The sequence below is a fragment of the Macadamia integrifolia genome, chromosome 5 (genome assembly GCF_013358625.1).
Source record: "Macadamia integrifolia cultivar HAES 741 chromosome 5, SCU_Mint_v3, whole genome shotgun sequence".
NCBI classification, from domain to species: Eukaryota; Viridiplantae; Streptophyta; class Magnoliopsida; order Proteales; family Proteaceae; genus Macadamia; species Macadamia integrifolia.
In genome coordinates, this window is record NC_056561.1 from 26,779,415 (window position 1) to 26,788,154 (window position 8,740).

The 8,740-nt window shown below is 39.6% G+C and overlaps 1 non-coding gene across 1 annotated transcript; it reads right to left on the bottom strand.

Moving 5' to 3' along the window:
* Positions 1–1,006: 1,006 nt before the first annotated feature.
* On the bottom strand, positions 1,007–1,113 carry LOC122080435. The gene has a single exon (XR_006140730.1). It is a non-coding gene; the product is annotated as a small nucleolar RNA R71 (small nucleolar RNA).
* Between the last annotated feature and the right edge of the window lie 7,627 nt (positions 1,114–8,740).

Here is an 8,740-nt window from a genome sequence, read left to right on the forward strand (position 1 = left end):
TAGGACGTTATTTTTAGGACGGTAATTAGAATTAGATCACAACCATTAATCAGTTCACTTTCGCATTATTAAAAGAAATAAAAAATAAAGTGGCTGCTCTCCCTGTGTTCGACCCGTAGCTACACTGATCCGTACGCTTGCGGTTACATTTTAAATCTCAAACAAGTTTTTGGCGCCGTTGCCGGGGAGACAGTTCCATGTTATTTTTCACTTTCTTTTGGTAAATCGGAGTGCTTTGTTTGCTTTGTTTTATATTTTTCCTTTTCTTTTATTGAATTCCTGAGAAGAACAACTTGCAATAATAGTTGTATCAGTGGAGGTCGCCATGCCTCACAGTATGGTAAAGACAGGTTTCGCCCTGTAACAGTACCTCAGGAATTGACCTGGGCAACCCTAGATCCCTGCCGGTAAGCTCCCAAAAAAAAAATATCAAAAAAACCAAAAAATCAAAAAAAAAAATAGTTTTGCTATCCATTCTTTTATGCTTGTCTTACTTTAGTTGCAGGTAGTTTTCTGTTGCATGAGTGTTAGGTGGGTACGTAATACTAAGAATCGGTTAGAAAGAAGAGATCCAACAACTAGTGACCCTATACGTTTGCTCTCTTTAAAACCCTTCAATATGGGAGACCAACAGCATAACCCTTCACCTAAATCTCTAAAAGATAGGTTCTACCCTGCTAGAACAGCCCAACCTTCCTGCATAGTTCTACCACAAGCCCAGGGCAATAATTTTGAACTCAAATCTCAATACATCACTATGTTGCCCCACTTCCATGGGTTGACCTCTGAGGATGCATACCTATTTCTAAGGGAATTTGAAGAGGTATGTGTTCTAATTAAGATCCAACAGCTTTCTGATGATGCTGTTAAGCTTAGGTTTATCACTTTTGCATTGAAAGACCAAGCTAAGAAGTGGTTGTATGGATTACCCACAAATTCCATAACCTCATGGGAACAGTTCACAGTTGTCTTCCTTAAGAAGTTTTTCCCAACTCACAAGACCAATAAGCTTAGAAGTGATATCCTTCAGTTTAGGCAAAAGCCTAGTGAGTCATTTTCCAAACTTATAGAGAGATTCAAGGATCTACTCCAAGAATGCCCTCACCATGGCCTAGACCTATGGCATTTATGTCAAATAATTTATGAGGGTATTGATTACCCAACTAAACAAATGATAGAGTCTATGTGCCCTGAGGGATTCACATCCTTTACAGATGAAGGAAAGGCATGGGAATTCTTACTTGACTTAGCTGACAAAACCCGTGAGTGGGAATCAACCCAAGAGAGTGAAAGAACCATAGGAGGAAAAGGATATTTTGTGGATGGGATAGTAGCCAAGGAAGCCCATTTGGATAGCCTAATCAAGAGGATTGAGGCTATTGTTCCTAGAGAGCCATCATCAGTCAATTTGGTTAAGATTTGTGCTTGGTGCCAATCCCCTGGACATGTCATAGAAGAATGCCCCAACACCTCTGGGGGCACTTCTAATGATAGTGTTAATGCCTTATACCAGAATAATCCATATAGTAACACCTACAATCCAGGATGGAGAAATCACCCAAATTTCTCTTGGAATCAGGGCAACCAAGCAGGACCTTCCAATTTCTATAATCAAGGTCAACCTGGACCCCAAAGGCCTCCCTTTGCACAACAATCTTTTTCTCAAAATACTTTTCCTAGGTCAAATGTAGGACCTCAGGCGAGTTTTCCTAGGGCCCCTCTTCTATCATCTTATCAGCAACCCCCTGGGTTTACCAACACTGGAGAGGCAAGTAGAATAAGTGACTTGGAAAAAAATATGGCCCTCCTCATGACAAGCCATCAAAATCTTACGAGAGAACTTACCCAAGTTGTCTCAATTATGCGTGAGAGGGAGAAGGGAACTTTACCCAGTCAACCAGAGCCTAACCCTAGGCATCATCAGCCTGTTAGTTTACAAGGACCAACTAATGCACCACTGAATATAGTACAAGGTCAGACTCAACAAGGGCCCTCTAACCAATGTAATGTTGTTTATGCCCTTAGGAGTGGTAGAGAGTACCTACAGAGCGTTCCTAAATCTTCCCCATCTATTACTCCTGTTAACTCTTCTTCAGTTGAGGACACAAATGTGCCTCTTGTTCCAGGTTCGTCTGATGAACCTAAAGATTTTTCTGAAACTAAAGATGATTTGGTTGAGGAAACCAAAAATGATTCTTCTGAACAGGGGCAAATCCCTAACAGTCCTTATGTTCATCCTGTCCCATTTCCTAATCGCTTGGTAAACAAAAAGAAGACTGCTTCCATGGACAAAATTTTAGAAGTCTTCAAAAAGGTAGAAGTAAACATCCCTCTTTTGGATGCCATATCCCAGATCCCCGCCTATGCAAAGGTACTGAAAGATTTGTGTACTCACAAACGTATCACTAGTGTGCCCAAAAAGGCGTTCTTGGCAGGTAACATTAGTTCCATAATTACTCAGCCTATAGCAGCCAAGTATAAGGATCCAGGGAGCCCTACCATATCTTGTGTCATAGGCAACACCTATATTGAGCATGCCTTACTTGACCTTGGCGCAAGTGTGAATCTTTTACCTTACCATGTGTACAAGCAACTAGGATTGGGAGAATTGAAAGCAACTAGAACTACTCTTCAGTTGGCAGATAGGTCTGTTAAGATTCCTAAAGGGATGGTTGAGGATGTCTTACTAAAGGTGGGGGAATTTATTTTCCCTGTTGATTTCATTGTGTTAGATACTAAGCCCTTCTCAACCAAGGATGAGATCCCAATAATTCTAGGAAGACCATTCTTGGCTACCAGTAATGCATTAATCAATTGCCGGAATGGTTTCCTAAGATTATCTTTTGGTAACCAAACTGTTGAGTTTAACATGTTTAGGATTGGCAAGCAACCACATATGGAAGAAGAGATCAATATGCTTGAGGATTTTCTGGATTTTTCTGATGATTTAGTTACCAACTTTGATATTGATTTTGATTCAGAATTCCAAGAGTGTATGGATGAGTTGGATGATGATAGTGAAAATTTCTTTTCTGAAGTCTTGAGTCTTCACACACTTGTGGAGCCCTTAGGACCCCTTTCCAATTCCATTCCCAAACCTTCCATAGTTGAGCCCCCTAAGCTAGATCTTAAGGAGTTGCCATCTAATTTGAGATATGCTTTCCTAGGGCCTGACCAGACTCTTCCTGTAATAATTTCTTCAAATTTGACTTCTAGCCAGGAAGAGGAGTTACTTAAAGTGTTAAAAGATAATAAGGAAGCCCTAGGTTGGACCATGGCTGATATCAAGGGTATAAGCCCTTCCATTGTGCAACATCATATACATCTTATGGAGGATTCCAAACCATCCACGGAACCCCAAAGAAGAGCTAACCCAGTGATGATGGAAGCCATTAAGAAAGAGATCCTAAAGTGCTTGGATCATGGAATAATTTATCCTATTTCTGACAGCCAATGGGTAAGCCCAGTTCACGTAGTGCCTAAGAAGTCTGGTGTGACTGTAGTTCCTAATGCCAATAATGAGTTGATCCCTACCCGTGTCCAAACAGGATGGCGAGTGTGCATAGACTACAGGAAGTTAAATGCGGCAACCTGGAAGGACCACTTCCCATTGCCATTCATTGACCAGATGTTAGAGAGGTTAGCTGGACATGAATACTATTGCTTTCTTGATGGATATTCCGGCTATAACCAAATCCCAATTGCTTTAGAGGACCAACATAAGACCACTTTTACATGCCCATATGGAACATTTGCTTACAGGCGTATGCCCTTTGGGCTTTGCAATGCCCCTGCTACGTTCCAACGATGCATGATGAGCATTTTTTCTGACATGGTCGAAAAATTCTTAGAAGTATTTATGGATGACTTTTCAATTCATGGGAATTCCTATTCTGAATGTCTTCATCATCTTTCCCTAGTTTTGAAAAGGTGCATATCTAAGAATTTGGTTTTGAATTGGGAGAAATGTCATTTTATGGTTAAATCTGGTATTGTTTTAGGCCATGTAATATCCAAGGAGGGAATTAAGGTAGATAGAGCCAAAGTGGATTTAATTGATAATTTACCACCTCCTCAATGTGTTAAGGATGTTCGGTCTTTTCTAGGGCATGCAGGCTTCTACAGAAGGTTTATTAAGAACTTTAGTCAGTTAGCCCGACCTCTCACCTCATTACTTGTCAAAGATCAGACTTTTGAGTTTTCCAAAGAGTGCCTAGAATCCTTCAAGCAACTTAAGAAGGAGTTGACCAATGCACCCATTGTTCAACCACCTGTTTGGACTGAACCTTTTGAACTGATGTGTGATGCTTCAGATTTTGCCATAGGAGCAGTTTTAGGTCAAAGGATTAATAAGTTACCCACTGTCATTTACTATGCTAGTAGGACCTTAAATGATGCACAACTCAATTATACAACCACTGAAAAAGACTTTTTAGCTGTTGTGTTTGCATTAGAAAAGTTTCGGTCTTACTTAGTTGGTTCACATGTGGTGGTGTATACTGATCATTCTGCTCTCAGATACCTAGTTCAGAAGAAGGATGCCAAAGCCCGTCTCATTAGGTGGGTTTTACTTTTGCAAGAGTTTGATTTAGAAATTAGGGATAAGAAAGGAGTTGAAAACCTAGTTGCAGACCATTTATCCTGGCTTCCCAATTCCTTGACTGTTGATTCTCCAGTCAACGAGAACTTTCCAGATGAACAATTATTTGCAATGTCCAGTGAACCATGGTTTGCTGACATTGTCAACTTCTTAGTTTCAGGTGTGACTCCGGATCACTGGTCCACTCAAGATAAGTATAGGTTTCATTCCCAAGTTAAACACTTTTTCTGGGATGATCCTTATTTGTTTAAGATATGTCCAGATCAGATTATCCGACGATGTGTTCCTGATCATGAGCAACATTCCATTCTCTCTTTTTGTCATGATCATGCATGTGGTGGACACTTTGGACCTAAGAAGACTGCCGCAAAGGTTCTCCAATGCGGATTTTATTGGCCCACTCTTTTTAGAGATGCTTTTGATTTTTGCAAGGCTTGCCCTGCCTGCCAGTCTTTTGGCCGTATCAATAAAAGGAACATGATGCCCCTCAACCCTATTTTGGTAGTTGAGATCTTTGATGTATGGGGCATCGATTTTATGGGACCATTCCCTAATTCCTTTGGGAATTTGTACATACTTTTGGCCGTTGATTATGTTTCTAAATGGATAGAGGCCATACCTTGTAAAACTAATGACCACAAAGTGGTGGTCCAGTTTCTCAAAGAGAACATTTTTTCCCGCTTTGGTGCACCACGTGCAATAATTAGTGATAGGGGTACTCATTTTTGTAATCGGCCTTTTGAGGCCCTAATGAAAAAGTATGGGATCACCCATAAGTTATCTACCCCTTATCACCCCCAAACTAGTGGCCAAGTGGAGGTGTCTAATAGGCAGATCAAACAAATCTTGGAGAAAACTGTTAATCCCAACCGTAAGGATTGGTCCCTTAGGCTCATTGATGCCTTGTGGGCCCATCGGACTGCATTCAAGACCGACCTTGGTCAGTCTCCCTACCGTTTGGTGTATGGAAAAGCTTGCCACTTACCAGTTGAGTTGGAGCATAAGGCCTTTTGGGCCATTAAGAAGCTTAACTTTGATTTGTCTGATGCGGGAATTCATCGTAGGCTCCAACTATCTGAGTTGGAGGAACTTAGGAATGAAGCCTATGAAAGTTCTAGAATTTACAAGGAAAAGACCAAAGCTTTCCATGATAAACACATTCAGCGTAAATCTTTTGCAATTGGTGATAAGGTCTTATTGTACAACTCTCGATTGCATCTTTTTCCTGGTAAGCTTAGATCCCGATGGGATGGCCCATTTATTGTTCATAATGTATATCCCCATGGGGCTGTGGAGATTTTGAATCCAGGAACAGGGGTAATTTCGAAGGTTAATGGTCAGCGTTTGAAACCGTTCCTCGAGTTTCCCACTACTAGTAGTGAAGAGGTCATGGATCTCCATGAACCTCTTTACACTGATGACTAACTGTTATTCAGGTATGACCCCCTTGCATTGTCTTTGTTTTTAATTCTTTCCATGCATTGAGGACATTGCATGACTTAAGTGTGGGGGAGGGAAACCAGTTTTTTTTTTCTTTCACTTTGTTTTGTTTGTTTTTCTTTTTATTTTTGAGCTTGCTAAGGATGAAGTCCTACTTTGGTTTTTGGCTAATGATCATACCATTCGGTTGCTTGATGTATGAAAATAAAATTTTTGATTAAGGTACCCATTTTGAACGTATAAAAACCCTGTTGAGAAGAAAGAAACAAGCATGTGTCTTGAGATGGGACTTTCTTTTGAAAAAAAAGAGACCCCTGTTTTATGGTGATGGACCATATGTAAGTCTGTGGGTTCCTTGTACTTTTGATTTGGAGTTGAGACCTTCTTTTTAATTTGGCATGGGTTGACAAATGCACAATTTTAAATGAAATGTGAAATGTGGTATAAAGAAGAATAAGAGTTGATTCCCTTGGAACTAGATAGGGCATTGCGCCTCAGGAAGCGTGGTGTCTTGATCGAAATTCCTTGGGAGGAAACTTCTGAAGTAACTCTAGCATCACTGCATTTGTGGACATATGCAAAAAGCGAAGCTACATAGTAACTTGGGTGTCTGGTGTTTGCTCCACCATGTCATTCAGGCCAAAAGTAGTGGAGTAGAATAGAGTTTATTAGTGAAAAAAAAAGGAAAAAAAATGTGCAAATGTCATTATTGCTTGGTAACATGTTTGGTCAAAAACACTCCAACGCCTTAGTCATTGGTTCCCTATTTCTTCACAAGTGGTTTTGCCTTAAGATAAGGATGTTTTGTAAGAGACGAGGTGAGTTCCAAATTAAGAAATATGCTAGTGCCTGGAATTGATAAAGGGTAATAAAAGTTCAAGTGTGGGGGTCCCTTGTAAGAGAAATTATCTTTGCTCCGGATTGGTATGGGCCTTACCTTTAGCCAAAGTTGGGATTTGTTTATTCTGAATTTTGGGTGTATATTCACTGCAAACACCCACGAGACACAACTCGTCCACTAGGGGTGACCTAGGGGTTTAAAGGCTTGTTGCACCTGCTAAGTGCAACCGTGATTCCTACGAAAGTGAGTTAGGTTTTTTTTGTCTTTATTCTTTTTCTTTTTGTTTTGCTCGAGGACTAGCAAAGTCTAAGTGTGGGGGAATTCTGATGAGCACATTTATGTGTGAAATCTAGGGTAGTAAAACATGCATTTTACATATTTAGAATGGAGCTACCTTGGGTTTTACTCTCTTTTTGCAGGTTTTATATTTTCAAGGCCTTAAGGACTATCGGGCGCTATATCTTCAATTTTACACGTAAAGAGGTCCTATTTCTTTCCATGGTTGCGAAGAGGACGAAATTCTGAGCAAGATGGACGTGTTCAATTAAAAGTACACATTCGTTTGGTCACCCGTACAAATGATTATTCTTTTTCTGGTCAGAAAAAGAATAATGGATCAGAACTGAACCGAGATGCAGAACCAGCCCGTTTGCAATTGTCCCAGAGGTACAAGGAATACTCCAAATGCCAACAAGGATCGATGGACCACATCTTTAAGTGATTAAAGATTTGTTTTTGGTAACAACAACTACCTAGCTTAGTTGGTGAGCTATGGTGTACAAAATTCCCTTGCTCACCAAGAGGTCTCAAGTTCGAATCTCATGGTTGTTTTTTTTAGAGAATTTGTTGAAGATTTCCTGCTTTTCACTCACTTAAAGCACTAAGGGCATGGAGGGGATTTCCACATCAAATTAGAAGCAAGCAAAATCGTGGAAGCAAGAAGAGAAGAAAAAGAAAAAAAAAAAGGAAAGCAAAATCGTGGAAGCAAGAAGAGAAGAAAAAAAAAGGAAAGAGAAAAAAAGGGGAGAACCAAAAATTGTCCAAATCTTCTCTCTCCTCCACATCATCACCAAAGATTGTCCAAATCACACAAAGGAAGAAAAAAAAGTCGTCCCTAGGAGAGAGAAAAAAAGAAGAAAAATAAATTAGAAAAAAAAAAGGAAAGAAAATAAGCAAAAAATTTTAGGAAATTTCTCAAAATTTATTTCTCTCTTCTCTCTCCTCCATCTTAGCACTTTTGGACTCAAAAGATCTCACAATCAATTGTGGGTTTCTCTCTTTTCGGAAAGAGAAAATTGTTACCCTACCTCTCCATTCCCTATAAATACAACTCATGTAAGAGGAGGAGACACAATTCATTCTTCTTCTAGTTTTTTTTAGTTGCTCTCTCTCTTCCTCTCTCACTCTTTAGTTCTAGTTCTTCTCTATTTTTGCTTTAATCACTTTTGTAATAGTTTTTTTTTATTTCAATTAATGCAAGTACTCTTTTATTTTTATTCAGTTCTTTTTATGTTTATGATTTATGCAATTGAGTTGTAATTTTTTAAGTTATAGTTCTAGGCTTAGATCTAGGTGACAAGATAACGAGCCGTGGAGCAATTTTTTTTTTCAAGTTCAAGCATTGATTCAAGTAAGTAGGCTCCTTCAGTAGTCTTCTCTCCCCCCTCTCATTCCCTCTTCTGACTACCATTTCTTTCTTAATTTAGGATTTTTATTCAGTCATTACATTATTGCTATCCCTTTCCCCCAAGGTTCATGGCTAGTGTATGTGTTGGCTTTGCCCCTCCTAGCCATAAAACCATCAATTTATTGCTTTTATTTTAATTGTCTCCCTTTCCCTAAAGCCAAGTAGAGAAACC